At 32.9% G+C, this 18436-nt stretch overlaps 1 protein-coding gene across 1 annotated transcript in view; it reads left to right on the forward strand.

The window, feature by feature from the left end:
- Positions 1-755: 755 nt before the first annotated feature.
- Positions 756-18436, forward strand: part of LOC129221632 (transmembrane GTPase Marf-like) — a 64792-nt gene continuing 47111 nt past the window's right edge. Inside the window, exon 1 of the mRNA XM_054856157.1 lies at positions 756-892. The gene's annotated coding sequence lies outside the window, so the exon portion shown is untranslated. The remainder of the gene's footprint in view (positions 893-18436) is intronic.

Below are 18436 nucleotides of genomic sequence, written 5' to 3' on the forward strand. Positions count from 1 at the left end.
GTTTGGATTGGAGTATTGTAAAAAACCCTTTGTAAGTTGACCACTTGGTATATTTTTTAAAATTTTATTCAGCAAATTATTATTTATTATTATTATTATTATTATTATTTTAAGCTTTCCAAGAATATTTCTGATGCCAGACCAGCATTTTACCAACTAAATGAAACAGCAGCATAACTAAACTTGCTTTTGAGTTTAACCACATGGGAAAACTACTAAGAACCCTTTTATTCCCCAAACTTGTTTTTCTTCTGTTGTTAAGCGAAAAATCTGTAATTTTTGATTAGCTATAAATTTTTAGGAACTATTAATATAAAATGAGTAACTTTTCATAAACAATAAAGCTTTTTTTTTTTTTTTTTTTTTGATCAATTTACTGAAATTTAAAATTTGCACGACACATTATACGTCATTCTGGGAAAATAATCTCTAAAAATATTTGAATAACATCTTAAATTATTGTTTCAAAGTAATGCTAAACAATGAAAGTGAGTTAAACAGAAAGAGTAGGTGTCAATTGCAAGAATTACAAAAGGTGTCATGGTGCAAGAATTCCAAAAAAAAAAAAAAAATCATTACCCCCTTTATAAGTTGACCACCTGTCTAAGTTGACCACCAAAGTACTGCACCGCAAGTGGTCAACTTACACAGGTTTCACTGCACTAATAAAAAAGGACATGATTCGGAGGAGGCGTTCCTCCATTTCTTCCAGGAAACTGATGCAATAAAAGAACACTGCAACTGTAACTGTGACCCTCAATTATGATCTCAATATGGCAGCACGTTTAAAAATTTTTGCTGTAAACAGCTGTGCGTAGTGCGAAGTTAAAATTATGTTAATGTGTTGCTATTTATAAGCTTTATTTTTATTTTTCATATTTGCTATATACCTGTAAGTCTCTTTTTTCTTGTGTGTTGCTTTGTATTTGTTTCTCAGAGCTTTGATCTACTAAATTTGTATCAGAGAACATTTGTTGATGTATGAACTTCTGCCAAAATATTGAGTTCTAAATGGATATTTTTGCTTGTATCATTGAAATTTTATTTTATTTGAATTTTTTTTAGAGCAGCAGTATAAAAACTGCTCAAGTTATGTCATTTTTGTTCACTGATTGTTTATCATATTTAATGTTTCTTCAGTTAGCTTGACATAACTTCAAATGTGCCGTACAAAATTCATTCATTGAAATTTTTTAAAATGCCCGACTCCTAACTGGCTAACTCCTAAATTTTTTACGATGACCCATTTCTGGATCTTTATTTTCTCGTACTTTTGCACTGACTGCAAAGCAAGAAATTCTTCAATATTTTCTTTTGCAATGAATAAAGCTTTTAAACACTGATTTTTATAGGTATTTGTGAATTAAACATATAATTCAATTCAAGCTGTGATCATCTGAAATGAGTTGCTAGGTATTGTGTGTAATCGAGGCATTTTGCAGCAAAATTTTGGAACATTTGCTCTGTTATCTTTAAAAAATAATGATGAAACGTTTTCAGATATTCTAAATTAATTTTAAGTACTTTGAGCAGCATTAGTATTATTAAACTTTCTTTTAATAGCCCCAATGTTTTTTTTTTCTTTTTTTTATTTAAGTGATATCACAAAAAGGATTCCGCCGTGTGCAGGTAAACGGCAGTATCTGCAGAAATGAGTTTCCGAGATATTTGAAGAAATGCGTTTCGGATTCAATGCAAACAATAGAGAAATGTTGGAATTAGACGTCTTTTTTTCGCCTTTTTTTCAGCGGAAACCAAATAAGCGAGCTTGTACAATAAAGATATCGTACAGTAGATAACAAAAATGCAAAAAAAATGAAAAATAAAAAATTTGTACTGTCCTTTACCTGCACACGGCAGTATTGTTCCTTGTCAGTCATTTACATTTGGACATTTTCCTTAATATTTGAAACATTTTGCTGTGAAAATTTGCCATGAATGTGAAAAAACTTGATATAGAAATAAGAAAATTTAAGACATTAAAGAACACTGATCTAAGCACAAATTGCATCCTCTTTGCTTTGCCTATTTCAAACGAACGGTCACTTCACAAACCCCAGTATCTTAAAAGTCGGTCCTTTCACGGAATCTTGGTGAAAATGGCTCTCTGATAACCTTTTAGCTTAAATTATTAAACATGCCTTGCATTTTTTCTAAATATTACTGTTTTCTTTCTTTTTTTTTTTTTTACAATAATGTACCAAATTATCATTTACTTTTTGTCTAGACTAGAGGGATTGCTAGTAGAATAGAGATAGCTGCAGGTGATCATTGTGATACAAGGTTTTTTTTCACTCAAAGCAAAAGAGTTTGCATTTTCTTTAAAAAAAAAAAAAAACGGGAAAAAATGTTTTTTTTTTTGGAAATGAAGAGAATGTGACAACCTGAAGGCAGAAGTTAGGGTTGCCACCTTTCACCTACGCAATCAAGGCTCTGCTATCTTCATAAGCAGAACCATAGGCATGCACACCGGGGTCACCAGGGGTACCTTGGTACACCCAATAGCACATAGAAATGAAAGTTAATATGAAAGTGGCTAAAATTTTACATTTTTAGGTTCATTAATTTCTTACCTCATACACTTTAAAAATACTTTTATACTCACAATATTGAAAATTTCCCTTAAGGCTGCTCTTCAGTGGGGAAGAAAAACGATCTCGCTTGAAAATGGGCCTTTTCTTTCAACGAAAGCAGTGCTCATCAGTGAAGTGATTGACGCTTCAACAACCAATAGAACGAACGGTGACCGATGAAGGTGTGGATCATGTGACCCATCACATTTTGCAGGGGGACAGACCGGACGCTCCCCCTGCTGTGCAAGTGAAGGGAGGTATAGCTGTCGGCGAAATGAAACCGCAGCTTTTTATAGACCCTTCCAAGGAAATTCTAGTTCTTTCCCTCTTGAGTCTTGACTACATAGGTAAAAGAAAAATAACTCAATGTAAAAGCGCAGCATTTTATATTGCCGCGCATTTTGCAATCCTACTTGTGATAATAATTTATTTGTATTCGCACTAAAATTAATTTTGAAACGAAGATTTTTTCCCCCATTAATACGGTTTCAGATCTCATCTAGGAAAAATTAACGAATGAATGAATATTTGCAATAAATAAATTCATAAATTCGTTTTATTTTTAGAAAAATGTTCGTTATTGAAAATTGATGATTTCAAAAAAGGAAGGAAAAAAAAAGATAGCCTGAATGACCACACTGAATTTTAACGAAATGAACTCTAAATTCTAACCAAAAAATTTTCTTTACAAATGGATGATCCTACTTAATATATTTGAAAAATCAAGTGCCGAATAAAAGTGGGGACTAAAAATACCAGTTATCGGTTGGCGAAATTGTTTCGCTTCCGCTGCCGGTTTGCCACTCTCCACTGAGTTGCCAGAAAACATTCTTCTTAAAAATGAAACTAGATCCTCTTTGCATAGTTAATACTTGATTGTACAATTAACATTAATGCCACTAATTAGTTACATTAACCTTTATTTGAACTGATAATATTTATATTTTAGTGGTAAATTAAATGCTACTTTGTTGATTAGCTACCTGTTTTTACAAATGGAGTGGCGACTACAAAAAATGTGGCTACTATAATTGCCTTTTCTGACTATTGGTGACCAAAAAATTCCCCCAATCTTTATCTTTGAATCCTTTTCTTTTTGAAAAAATATTTATTTATTTATCTAATTACTATATGCAGATGAGAAGGCTACGATAGCATTTCTCAAGGGGTTGTTATGGGGTTCTTTCAAATTGAGCATAATAACGGCAAAGTCGCGGACTGCTACGGAGAAAGATTTCCTGAATTTGAAAAATTAAAGATTTTTCTGTGATCTTTGTTTGTATGCAGGGGTGCTCACCCTGCTCCAAGCTCAAAGGCACAAATCACCCCTTCACCCACTCTCAATGTTTGTAAACTATCTTACACTGAAATTTTGGAATAAAGCTAAACCTAGCACTTTTAGAGTCTCAAATTCCCAGTTACTAAATTCGGCAAAATACATGAGGTATTACATACACTATATGACCAAAAGTATTGGGACACTTTCAAAAATTCACAATTTTATGGATTTCTCGAGAAATAAAACACCAATTGCTCTCTGCTCTGTAATTTTTTTCACATGAAAAGTATACTCCTGACATCAAAACCAATAACAATTAAGTCTGCTATTCATTTATTGGACCAGCAACAAAATATACGTTTTTATCATGAATCACTCTGTAAAGATGGCAGGAAAGTGTTGCCAGTTTGCGAACGACCCCTTACCATTCGTTGCCTATCCTAGAATTATAGAAATTCGGCTCATTAGATCGCTGATAACTTTTTAAATTTTAAAGAAATTGCGGTGGAATTTTTTTCATGGATTATAGGAAGTATCTGAGTTTTGGATTATGAACGTTATAAATTGCTATCTTCCGTGCATGCGCAGTGAAAAATTAATTGCTTTAATTGTTCATATTTCACCAATTTTTCCATATTTGAACTTCAAATTTTATTATTATGTCTCTCTAAAATGCTGTCAAATATTCTAAAAGTTTAGTAACATTTGACGAAATACTCTGCGTGATATGAGGCGAAAACCTTCAAAAAAAATTTGCATTTTTGAAAGAAATGCTTATATTTCCATGGGTATAAGAGATACTTTCACAAAAATATAAAAATGAGTTTTTGATAGATTTTTAACTCATTTCTGAAAATTATAGCTTATTCCCAGCAATTTACAATGAAAAATGATCAAAACACCTTTTTTTTTTATTTCCTCAATTTGTTGTTGGTCCCTAAGTGAATAGCAGATTTAATTTTTATTGGAAAATGACAACTAGGGTATACATTTTATGCGAAACACATTATAAAGCAATTGGTCTATTATTTCTCGAGAAATCCCTAAAAATGTGAATTTTTGAAAGTGTCCCAATACTTTTGGTCATATAGTGTATATAGTGCTTCTGCTTCAACACATTGAGTTTTTATTAAAATTTTCTAATAAGTCTTGTGAGTATCTGATCCTTGTTAGTTGTCATAATAAATATTAAGGGTTCTCCTTTTTCTCAGGAGGTACGAAAATATTACTTAGATATATATCCCTGAAAAAAAAATCTTGAAATACTTAGGTGAAAAAAATCTCAATGCCTCGCTCTGCCAGATTTTAAAGTTTTTATCACTCTGCCTCGTTTTCATGTATCTTGCATTTAATGAATCAATAATAAAAAATAAAAAAAGGGCAAGAAACAGATTTGCAGGAAATACATAAAGTTACGACAAAAATGAAAATGAACAGCTTACATTCAGGAAAGCAATTATAAGTACAAGTAAGGGTATTTCACAATTTAAAAAAAAAAAAAAGAAAGAAAAGAAAAACCTAGACAAACTTTTTTAAAAAAAAGTTCTGTGTTACGCACTTCTGTACCGAAAAATTATAGTATCATGTCTTCAGTCACAGAATAAAATGAATGTTCTAATCAAATGATTAGTAATTTTATCATTCGTACTGAACAAAAATCTTTTTTGAGATCCCATATTTTCTATTCTATTGACTCCTAGTAATATGTAAATAGAGCGAGAGAAAGGATTTTGCTTCTTATTTAAGAGAGGGAACCATTTCTATATTTAATTAATATGATTTTTATCGTGAGCATACTATTTACTCAGAAATACTCCCTATTTTTCCAAGCACTCTGTTTGGGGGGCTATGCCTTTTAATTTTCTCGAAAATAAAATTTTCAAAATGCAGTTTTAAACAGGGTTGGCTTTTTGTCGGCAGAAACTGGTTTTTGCCCTGCCAGTGGCAGAAACTGGTTATAACCGGTAAAAACCGGCAGAAACTGGTAGAAACTGGCAAAAACTAGAAAACGTTTTTAATAGCTCTAGTAATTACTTAATGACAGGCAATTAAGTAAAATGAAAAATATAACTCCATTTCGTCATTTCAAAAACTTAATGTAATAGTTATTTAATAATTAGTGTAAAAATATGTTAAACAACAAGACTGACATTTCCAAAGCAAAGTAAAATTTATCATAGTTAAAATTGCTATGTGTTAGAAATTTTAGCCTTGTAATGTTGTAAACCTAACAAATTTTTCAGTTTGTTACTTATAATTATTTTGTTTGCATTTAATATAAAGTGTAATATATATATCAAATATTTAAATAAATACAGATTTATTTTATTTCATTAAACTCTAAAATACAAGAACTTGTCATTTTACACTTAATATAACTGAATAAAGCTATTCTCAAAGAGCTTAATCAAGCAGTTACTGATAATCATTTACTCGCCTATATGCTCAATCCAAAGTATTAGGGAGTAAATTTATCATGTAATCAAGAAGAAAGTGCCCACACTTTACTCACAAATATTAACCCTGATTATGTACTTTATACCATTGCTTTACAAAACAAATCGGCCCCTTTTCCCAAAACCTATTTTCCCAATCACGTTGTAACAACTACTCCAAATACCGCATGGTGGTCCAGTTTCAAAAAATGTGCTATAGATGAAAGTTTTGTGAATCTTGCTTGTTCTTTGAGGATAATGCCTGCTAGTTCTGCTGTGATTGAAAGAATCTTTTCAAATTTCTCCGTTGTGCACAACAAATTGAGAAATTGGTTACGTTTAGAAACAGCGTCAAAACTTTTATTCTGTGACAGGCTGCAGCAGTGTGAAAACAATGTAAAATTTGATTTTGAATGGTGATAGTGTTGTAAATAAATTGTATTTGGGTTAATATTTAATTATTTTTCTTATACATTTTCTATTGTATGTCAGGAATTGCATTTATGTCACTTTTTGAGTTTCTGCCAGTTTCTGCCATAAATGTGGCAGAAAGGGGTTTTTGCCATGCCGGTTTTAACCGGTTTCTACCAGTGGTTTTTACCGCCTCGGCAGAAACCTGCCAACCCTGGTTTTAAACGATCTCTGGTAGTATTTGGAAACGAGGAGTTCGGAAGCTTTCCCCGGAATTTTTCGAAATAGTCTAAAAACGCAGTCTTAGTGTGATGTTAGGGGGGAGGCAAAATTTTCGAAGTGTTATAAACATGATTGTAGGCCATCTTTAGTAACGTTCTGGGACATGCAGGTTTTTGAAATCAAAGTTCCAAAAATGCAATTTTAGATGACTTTTTTTATGGTCAAAGAAGGACTTTTCGCAAACTCCCTTCCCGAAATTTTTCGAAATTAAAGTCATAAAAACGAAATTTAAGACGATCTTTAATGATGTTTTTTTTAAGGGAGGAGGGGGGAGGGGGTGCTTACGTGACCTGAAAACCATTAATGCCCGTAATTAATTTTTTCTACATTGTATTAAAATACTGATCTAGCTTCTGAGAATGAAAATAGAAAGCATCGAAAACTTGTAACCCCCATTCTATATTGTTCACATCTTAAGGCTGAAAACGTCATTAAAACTAATACATACAACGCTTAGTAATTCTAGCATGGTGTGTTTTTTACATTAACCGAATCATATTAAATTATTAATGTATTTTTCATGATTTTCTATGTATTTAATGAGTATGTTGGTGTACGGAATGTTTTTTGCAACTAAATAAATGTTTTTGAAAAGTATTTTTATTCTCCAAAAATACAGCTTCCAAATTCTTAAAAAGATAAATAAAAAAAAATAATAATAAACTGTTTCTATTGTGAAAACTTTCTGAAGACATCAGAAAGCCTTCTGTATTTTTGTTTTCTTATCATCCCTTAGTAATCTGGAAATTTTGTATTAGGATGAAATTTTGTTTTTAATTTCATCCACATTGATGTTTTTTTTTTTTTTTTTTTTTCTGAAATGTAATTTTACACCCCCGTCCCCTTTTAAAATTAAAATCTACTTAAGTTAAACCTTGAATGAACACAAACAATTAGTAACCATGGCGACGAAAATTTGACTTCTTAGTAAATATTAAAACAACGAGCTAGAATTATTCTTGTCATCATGAACAATCTGAAAAATCAGAGCATCATCAGCTTTGATCAAGTAAAGATAATAAACATTCACAATTGCTCAAAAAAAAAAAAAAAAAACTTATTTTTTTTTCTGGAAGAATAAATATTGCCCTGAATTTTAGTTGTTTTCCAAAAATGATAGCGCTGTTGGAGAAATAATATTTAAGCAACATACTTAAAAATATATAAAACATATTTTTTAATTGTAAAGACTATCTGTACAAGCTGGATTCGCTCTGAAAAGTATGGAATAACACAAGTACATGATTTTTTGATTTAAACACTCAAAACTTGCAGTTAATCACAATATCTATCTATTTAAGCTATTTCCAAAACAGTTAATTAAAAATAAGTATTTTAACTTAATTTTTTTTTTCATTGTTTCTGGCAATAAATAAAAACTTGAGGTAAAACGCAGGAATTATGACACAAAATGTAAGCTAGGAAATAGTCTTTAATAAAAATAAAATTAACCACGATTCGCATTGCTGCGCTGGAAAATAAAAATTATGCTATTTTGTTTCTCACGTAATGTTTTAAAAACTGTATAATATCGTACATGTCTTAAAAGAAGGAGTAATATTGCGACCCCATAAGAAACGTTTCACAATTCTATTTGGGGTCAAATTATGCATCGTTTTCCTCCTTAGGAAGTTTTCTAAAGAGAAATACATTAAAATCCTATTACAACGTATACTTATGCAACGAAATACTTGTTTCAACCAAATAAATTTCCAGTCCCGATTCTGTAATTCGATGGATTTTACTGTATATTATGAATTACATGTTCAATGTGTATCTACCTTCTAAAGAAATTTGATGAGTCTGGCTCTCAAAGACAAAAATAATTTTCAAAAACGTTTGTTGAGTTGTGGAAAGCACTTTATGTGTGTACATTTGTAGTAACATAAAACACATGTAAAACGATGCAAAATACCTAGTATCTGGAATACGATTTAATCTATATATAAAAATATTTTTCTACTGGAAGGGAAAAATGACAACTTTTCGCATTCGAAAGCATTGTAACAATGTTCATTATATTGTTAATAAACAATTTGACTTAGAAATATCCCTTTCAAATTTGTTTCTTTTCTAACCGCAAATTTGAAAAAAAGCAGATGTTGCTAATTTAACAGCTGATAGCACGCATCTACATGGATTCACTTTCAAAAGCACTTGATTCTTCAAGAAAGCCTTAGGAAAAGAGGAAAGAAGAAAGGACGTCCAACGAAGGTCATTGAGGGGAACTAATGAGAGGGTAATAAATCTTACACCCCATTAGCGCTTACCCCTCAAAAAGGGGAGGAGCTATAGAGGGCGGAGCGAGTGCAAAAAGTGAACGTATTTTGAAATTTTTTTCAATAGTTAGAACCCGATATTTGTTTAAAAAATGGTCGCATTATTTCAAACAAGATCTCAAAAGAGAGCTGGAAATATTTTGCGTGTCATGGCGTTCTTAAAATTTCAATAGCACGAATTGCAGATGTTTTACAGAGCGAAATGTCCAACAGTACCTCGCTTTTGAAGAAATTCATTTTTTCTCGAATTTTAAAAAATAGGAGAATGGACACATCAAAAAAGCAAAAACTAAAATACACAGACATAGTCTTGAAAAATACACATAAAAAAAAAATTGATCCGAAAACTTCACAGGAATTTGTAAAACAAGCTCCAACTTTCCCCGTAGGTTAACATTAGATCCGAATCTTTCAGACTCTCAGTGAAGAGCACCCTTAAGCGAGCAAGTTTGGGAGCCTTTCCAAGCGTAATTTTTTCTTCCTGGTACAGTGGTACCCCCATTTCAAAAGCCCTGCACATGCCTATGAGCAGAACACGCTATTGGGGCATTCCAAGGTATTTGTGACATAGGGGGTGTCCGTAACAAAACTTGTTAAAAGGTTAAAATTTTTATATATATTAAAAAAGCACATTCCAAAGGACACGCATGTCATATTTCTTTGTTTATTTACTTAATATTATCCATGTAATCGCAATCAAAACATCAAAAATACAACTTTTAACGTTACGGACTCTACATTGAATTTTTCTTCAATAGTGTCTTGAACTGAATTTCAAGCCAAAACTGGTGCTTAGGACAAATAAAGTAAAGGATTATCTCTAATACATATAATAATTTTAATCAAAAAGTGCATTCGTTAAAAAGTTATAATTAGAAGAAAAGTTTTGTCAAAATTTTTATTTATTCATTTTATATCACTAAATTGAATGTTTTCTAACTTCACCTATGGTGTTACAATATTCTAAAATAAGTTTCATGATTATTTAAATTTGGTATTTTTAATTAATTTTCTAAATTTGGTTACGGACTCTACATTTGGCAACCTTTCAACACAGCTCTTTCTTTACCAAAATGTTTGAACAGCCTGCACAAGAAAAAAAAAGTAGCCCTTTAAAGGAAATTACAAAAAAAAAAAACTTCAACTTTCAGAAGAATTTTGACTGAACAAGTAAGTGTATAGGGGGAGTCAGGGCACATTGGTCTGGCTCTCTACTTTTCTTCTTTTTTTTATCTCATCATAAAATTCAATTCGTAGTTTTATTTTCTACCATGAGTTAAATATTTCTCACCATCCCAGAAAATTTTCAATTCATTACCTTTTCCCCCATTAATACTTTAAAAGAACTTTGAAGTGAACCAACCTGCCACAGTCCCGGTGTCCCCACATTACAAAACCAACTTCTATTACAATTTTAATGTTAAATATTATCCAACATTTGTACCAAAGAAATGTTTTATGTTTAGAATCAAAAATCAAAGTTTAAAGATCAATATAATTAAAGTTGACCAACATCTACTGTTACACTTTTTCATTAATCAGCACAATTTGTGTTTTCAGCAGCTTCACTATTGCTAATACTGGAGTGCTTTTTTAATTGTTCTAAAAGTTTTTGTGTGTTTTCTAAAAGTGAAGCAACATACCCCAGGTTCTTGGTCTAAAAAAAGTTGTCCTGATTTGTTCCCTACACCAAAAAATAAACTGCTAATACTTAAGAACTAAAAAAACTTATTTTAGGAGAGGAATTCAATTTATTGCTTCATCCTTCATGAAAACCATTAAAAAAAATAAAGTTGCTTAGTTATGAGAGTTAATCAATTAAAAGTAGCACTGCCAAAATAACAGTTTCTGAAATTTGTTCAAAATAACTGTACAATATGATTTCATTATAGGATTCGTTGAACCAGGGTTCGTACGGGTCATGGAAATCCTGGAAAGTCATGGAAAAAAGTTCAGCAAATTTCAGACCTGGAAAAGTCATGGAAAATTGAAATTTTCATAGAAAGTCATGGAAATTTATTCAAAGTCATGGGAAAATATCATCGGCAATAAGAAAGTAACAGTAGCTAAAAGAGCAAAAGAAATCTTGAGTGATTTAACAGTATTGCACTGTAAATCTATTAAAACCAGAAAATTGAACGATCAGAAAAGCAAATCTAAGTTTTGAAATCTCATTGCATCCACTTCTCTAGCAGCCGCTCATCTTTTTTTAGTATGTAATTTTACTCATTTTGATTGAACCATTATTTTCAACATTTCTCATATTTTATTTTCTGTAGTAGCAAACTTGCACAATTTCGATTTTGCCATGCAAACTCAAAAAACGCAATTCATTTGCATCCGAGTTCGTTTCCATCACCCTTAAAAACTTTATTATTAAATTTATTAGAGTGTACCTTCATTTGCTGAAGGTTTTAGAAAATGAAAATCTTTAGTCAGGCGATAGAATACAGAAATAGTGGAGTTCTAATACTCTAAAACAGTAGTGCCCAAAATAGAGTATACGTTATATTCGTTTTACGGCCTGCAAAACGAATCCATGCAACCCACTGCTACATTCAATATCGGGAATCAAATACTATGCTCAGGAATTTCTGAACCAATTAATTTTTATGCATTTGAAAATGTGTGCATAATTTAATAAGTACATTTGATTCAGAAGACTTATTCACTACTGAATGGGTTTCAAAAAAAATAAATTTCTGGTTTAGAAACATGAATTTACTAAAGAATGCAACTTTTGTTTAAAGAACCAAAATAATGTCAAGTTATGTAGATGATTAACTGCAATGTTGACACTAAAAGTCAACTTTCAAAGCAAATTTATTGAACTTTAGACATTTAATCATCATATTCCAATCGCTGTATTTTTACTTAAATTTATATGATGAAGACAAATAAGAATAGTTTAGTTTTTTAGGTGCACACTGATATTTTTTTCAATCACAAGTAAGCGCTTGGATGAGGTAATGGGTGGCATTCGCATAGCAGTTTTGCTAATGTACATTTCCAAAAATTTGCAAATTTTTTGATATTAAAAATTACAATTATCTTCATGTAACAAGGTCATGAACATTTTTATGAAGTCATGAAAAAGTCTTGGAAAAGTCATGAAATTTTTTCATCCAAACGGAGTATAAACCCTGTTGAACTATAGGCGCTACTTTTTGTTGGTCGTAAATTTAAAAAAAAAAGGTATTAAAATTATCAAGGCCGGTCTAACGAGTCCCAATTTACAATATTATCTTATGGGATGTTGACTGATCTGGTGATCCCGAATTTCAGTATATTTCCAGTGTGACATTTGAAAATTTTCCAGTGTTATATCATACAAAAAAAAAAAAAAAAAAAAACACTTTCACTTTAAAGTAAAGGAACAAAGTAAGGCATGTCGGATGCCATTTAGTACATTAATATTAGGGCCATTAAACAAAAATATAAGATCTTTCGTGCCATACATGACTGACACTGATCATACATTTAATTAATTAAATGCAATTATTTAAACCGGAAATGAACAAAAATTTGTTGCTTAAAAATATATGTGATTCCTGAAGCAAAAAATGTTGCCTTTTTAAATTGAATTAACAGAAAATTTAACTTAACTTTAAAAATGCAAAAGTATTGGCTTAAAAACATCTTCTCCCTAACATGTCCCCCCCCCCCCTCCCCCCCCCCCAAAAAAAGTTATCCAGAAATTTTGACTTACCGAAAATGGTCCGGTATTGATCACTTCAGATAACCAAGTTCTACTATAAAAGTTGAATTGTTAGTGAAATTTGCATTAAAACCTATCTTTTCTAACATCAAATTCAAGACTGAAGAAATCAACATATCACTTGGTCTGTTCCAACAAGAGGCCACCTTCATTCAATCTGGTACCCCACCCCAACCCCTAGAGCTTGGGTGCACCTCCCCTAAATATCCCACAGACCCTCCTCACCCATAATATCAAAAACCTCTCCCCAAAAATGAGAGAAATACCCCTCAAAACACCCCCTAAAAAAACTTCAATGGCACAGTCTGCGGCATGCCCCCCCCCCCCCCCCCAGGTGGGCACCTTTCACATATATGATGAAGAAATAGTCATAACAGTTGATTCTATCATTGTAACTATTGAACAATTAGGTAGTATTGTTGTTGTTTACACTCTATAAACAATAATTCAAACAATACTCGAACGTGACAAATATGTAGAGTCCGTAACATGTTCATAATCGGGCAGTTCTTTAGTAAATAATTCCATAAAAAATATTTTTTACCTTTTTAAAAAATATTTTGTTGCTTAAATGTATTATAAATAAACTGAGACATAGCGGAAAACCTTCATTAGGTAAGAGTAGTTATTACTTTCACAGAAAATTTTGAAGATAATTTAAGCAAAAAAATTTCCATGTCTTTTTGATGTAGAGTCCGTAACATGCTATATATCTTCCTATATCTTTAGAAATTCAACACAAATCTAAACTTTTTTCAATGTCATGACATAACTACACATAGGACTAATCATTTACAAAAAGTTTAACTTTACTATTTGCACTAATCATGAGTAGAAGGCTAAAACATCCTTATGAAGTGTAGAGTCTGTAACAGCCAAATACCTTGGAATGCCCCTATTTCAATCTGCATTGCAGTGCAATACTTCGGTTTCATTCTGAAAGGTAATAGGGTTGGGCAGAAAAAGAACATAATTGGTCCTAGAAAATGATACACCCTTTCTTTGAACCACCTAAAACTAACAATTATTGTGCTTCCAAAATATTTCAAAAAACAAATTAATGTGAAGAAATGTTAGGAATCGAAACCAATTGTAATGAAAGATTGTTTCTTAGCTCTTTTGTTCTCTTATCATTTTTAGTTTAAACTAGGGGGCTATCGCCCCCTGCTCGCTATCGCTCGCCAACCCCCGAGAACTGCTTACGCAGTTCCCTGTGGATCGCTTCGCGATCCATGCTCGCTTCGCTCGCTCGCTGTATGCCAATACATTAGCCTAGCTAAAATTTTCCGTAAAAATTAAAGTTGGTAATTGCATTTAGGTCACCATCCATTTAACCAATATGAAAATTACGTTCATAATGTTAATTTGTCTGCTTTAGCCCAGATTTTCGACAGTTTAACTTTGCTGTATGTAAGATGACTGCCTTGGCAATGTGCACAACTTTACCATTATAGATACAAAAGTGTCTGTCATTGCTTTGGAGAGATGGCACTTCTACCTGTTGGTCCGCGGAAGGTATTTTATTTCCCTTCTACCACCCCATTGGAAAACCAATGAAGGCATTCCCCTATCCGCCACCTGGGGACGCGCCCTCTAGGGGTTACAGGCTCCCCGAGGGATGTATTTACATTATTTACACTCTTATATATATTTACATTTTTACACTCTTATATATTCTAATCTGAGAAAACTTCCTCATATACACAATTAAAAATGTCCCGTTTGGGAGCCACAACTGACACTGCTTCAAAAGATCTTGTTCTTGATAATGCCACATAGAGCTGGCCATGACTAAAAACAGGCTCAGAGAGCACCAAACATATTTTCTCAAACGTTTGTCCTTCTTGTTGTTATTCTGAATCCTTGCCACGTCACGAACAAAAAATGGTTTAACTAAAAACGCGAAAACTCGCCAAGGCTACTTTGCTTGCACAATACTAAAACTACTATAACCCTAAACAAATTTGGCGAAACCTTTCAGCTGAGAATAAAAGGAATAAAGTAAATTCTTTCTCGGTTATTCATTTTGAACTGAACTGTCGTACTGAAGCAGAGAATAGACGACGCTCAAAGCGCCTACGCGTTCAAAACAACATTGCCGATGAACATGATTGTGGAGCAATGTGTGAAGAATGCGAATTTTGTGGTGCTCTTTATTGGCAGAAAGAGCGTAATACTGCAAATAAATATACTAAATGTTGCCATGACGGAAAGGTGCGGTTACCGGCATTGTGTGACGCACCTGATCTGTTGAAGGAACTGCTGACTGAAAATTCCCCAGCCGCTAAAAATTATCGGCAGCGAATCAGAGAATACAACTCTGGAAATGGCTCGTCTTAAATTGGATTCAAGAACGGTTTCCTGCCTTCTTTGAGCTTTTCTTTGCTGATTAAGGTTGAAATGGGCCACAGCCCGACTCAAACTCATCTCAAAAAAAAAAAAAGTTCGTTGAGTATTCTGTGATTCAAGATTTCAAAACAACGTAGAAGTTTGTTTACATGATTTATCGGCGAAGTGTTGCCAACAGAGGTTTAGAAATTCACCCCTTCATTTGCCGGCACGTAAGAGAATTATATATATAGATGTGTGTGTGAGTATTATTAATAAATTTTAGCTAGTGTGTACACAGTTATTGTTTTTTACCTGCTTTGCGCATACTGAAATTCGCTTATCTACGGCTGCAGTGCCACCATATACAGCTAGAGCGGAGGCTGGTGTATACCCCTCCTCCCTCCCCCGTGGGAATTTTCGACACATACATTTTTGTGTTTGTATTGACATATACTTTAAGGTTTTAGGTGTTTGCCACTTGAAAATTACAGCATATTCCTGAAAAAACACAAAAAAGTCATGAAAACTACTAAAAATTATTTTAAAAAAAACTGTTTGAAAACGGTTCGACTTTAAAAAGGGGTGAGAGCTTGATCAAGAAAAAGAACCACAGCAGTATTTCTGTTTAGTCCGATATTATTTTTTTTTCTAGATCCAATAAGGAAAGGGAGTAAAAAAAAAACATAAACACAAACCAACACGAACAATAAACGAATCCAACGAAAAACGAAACAAAGCTAAATAAATATCCCCTCACATTCCTTATCGTGACGTCACAGTCAAAGGATCACGTGACTTTCTGACGTCATATGAATTTATCCAATAGACATGCCAAATGTACTGGCTGAATAATAGGATTTAGCCGGAATTTCTGGGCATATGCACGATGGTGCATTACAAGACATGAACGTGCTAAGTATGTAGAGTTAGCACTTGAAAATGCAGGTATGCCTCAGTCATCAGATTACTCTCACCGTGACATGCAATCAAATGAAATGAAACGAACTGACAAAAGTATTTCGAAAATACTTGACGCTTTTGAACAATACGTTAATCCATTTGAAGTTGAAAACCACGATAAGCTGTTCTGTTTATCATCTGGAAGACCTGTCCCCGATTCGGTAGAAGAAAATTTGCTCAACGTTGATAATCTAGGGAAAGCTTCCTACAAAAGTTTTATACATGACAGATTTATTGTAAAGAATAAAAAATTTCATGTACCACTTAAGAGACAAAAGCATCAAACTTTCAAAAGTATTCAAGAAACAATCACTGTTACTACTGCACAAAACAGATTAGTAGAGATAAGAGCAGAAAGGAATATTTTTGCTCGAGTTTTACTTTTGCCACAAGAACGTGAAATTAACCTGGATAAGCTGATGTCATACCCATTAGGTCCAGTACCGTGGGCATTAGCCACTGCTGATGGATGTCCAACAAAAACTGAAAAGTCCAAACTACTCCACGCTTTGGAGGTCAAGGGTATAGTCGATGAATCTCCTAAGATTGAAGAATGTGTATATGTGACAGACGCCATGGCTTACTTTCAGGCCCTCACTAATATTCCAGAAACCTTTGGTGAAATTGCAGAGACTGTCTTGAGCCGCTTCTCCAAGTGCAGCAGGATAGATTTTGTAACAGATACTTACCAAGATGTTTCTATTAAAAACATTGAAAGACAAAGAAGGGGTTGTGAAGATACTTTTTTAATAAGAGGACCCAAAACTAAGATTCCACGGGATTGGAAAAAATTCCTTGCTAATGGCAAAAATAAAGAGCAACTGATCAACCTACTTCATAGTGAATGAATGGGTTCAGGACAAACATGCCCACATATTACATGGGAGAAATCTTTATTTATCACATGGTGATAAGTGCACTTGGTTTACTAGCGAAGATGGGTTGACCATCAAATATAGTACACAAGAAGACTTATGATCTTCACAAGAGCAGTGTTCGCGCTCAACTATCCGTAACATGGGTCCCAGGGACCCATTAATGAAATAGATTTGGGTCCTTTGGTGGAAAAAATGAGTCCCTTAAATTTTAAACAGAAAATCTTAGTGTGTAAATGAATAATATAAAAATATTTATACTTGGGGGGGGGGGGAGGCATGAAATAAAATAAATTGGTTATTTTTGCCCTAATTTTTTTGTGATTTTATCATTGTAAAATTATTTTCAAATAATACACTTGCAAGACTCAGTTATGTGAGAAACTATTTGGTCAGTTGCAATGAGATTAACTCAAAATTTACTTTAAAAATGGGTTTTACCATAAAATATAAAACAAGTGCCTCTGATTGATCAAGCAAAAAGCACTCCCTTAACTTTTGTTTTCCTGGAAATTTTCTTAGTGAAAAAAGCAAACAGACCCCCCCCCCCCCTCCCCAATTATCATTGGCAATTACATAATAATAATAATAAATAGCAAGCGAATGAACCCAACGCAAAAATCGCGATCGCAAAAACGAAACCTTTTCTCATATGAGTGTGAAAATTGCTCATTTGCAATCTTAAATCAGTATATTTGACTTTATTTTGACTTGTTCAAAATATCTGTTTTGATTTTTGTTCCATTTTGAAAATGGCGCGATCGATTAATATCCGACTTTTGCAAGTCCAAATAAAAATAACCCATCAGAAAGAGATGAATTATTAGAAAAAGAACAAGGTTAAAGTGCTTTTGTATAAAATTCAAGTATTCATAAGCAATTTAACAAGAAAAATGTAAAGTTCCGAACTCTTTGTGTTTAGCGCGATCTGGAAAATGTTCGCCATTTTTTTTCTGGTTCTTATCTTTTGGGTTTTCTGGGTCCCTGGGACCCGATTTTTCGTGGAAGTTGCGTCCCTTTCCCGCGAATTTGCGTTAAAAACCCGCTATAGCGCGTAAACGCGAACCCTGCAAGAGGAAGCGGATACCAAAATAATACTACACTGTATCCAAGCTTCACAGTCTTGTCAAGACAACTCACCCATCAGAGTTAGATCCCCGGATACAGATGTTTTTATGTTGTTGGTAAGATATGCCAGCAACATTGAAAACATAGTTTTCTTTGATACAGGAACAGGTAACAAACGAAGGGGTTATTAATGTCACTGCCATTTCTCATAACTTAGGTGCAGAA

Source organism: Uloborus diversus, chromosome 4, assembly GCF_026930045.1.
Source record: "Uloborus diversus isolate 005 chromosome 4, Udiv.v.3.1, whole genome shotgun sequence".
NCBI classification, from domain to species: domain Eukaryota; kingdom Metazoa; phylum Arthropoda; class Arachnida; order Araneae; family Uloboridae; genus Uloborus; species Uloborus diversus.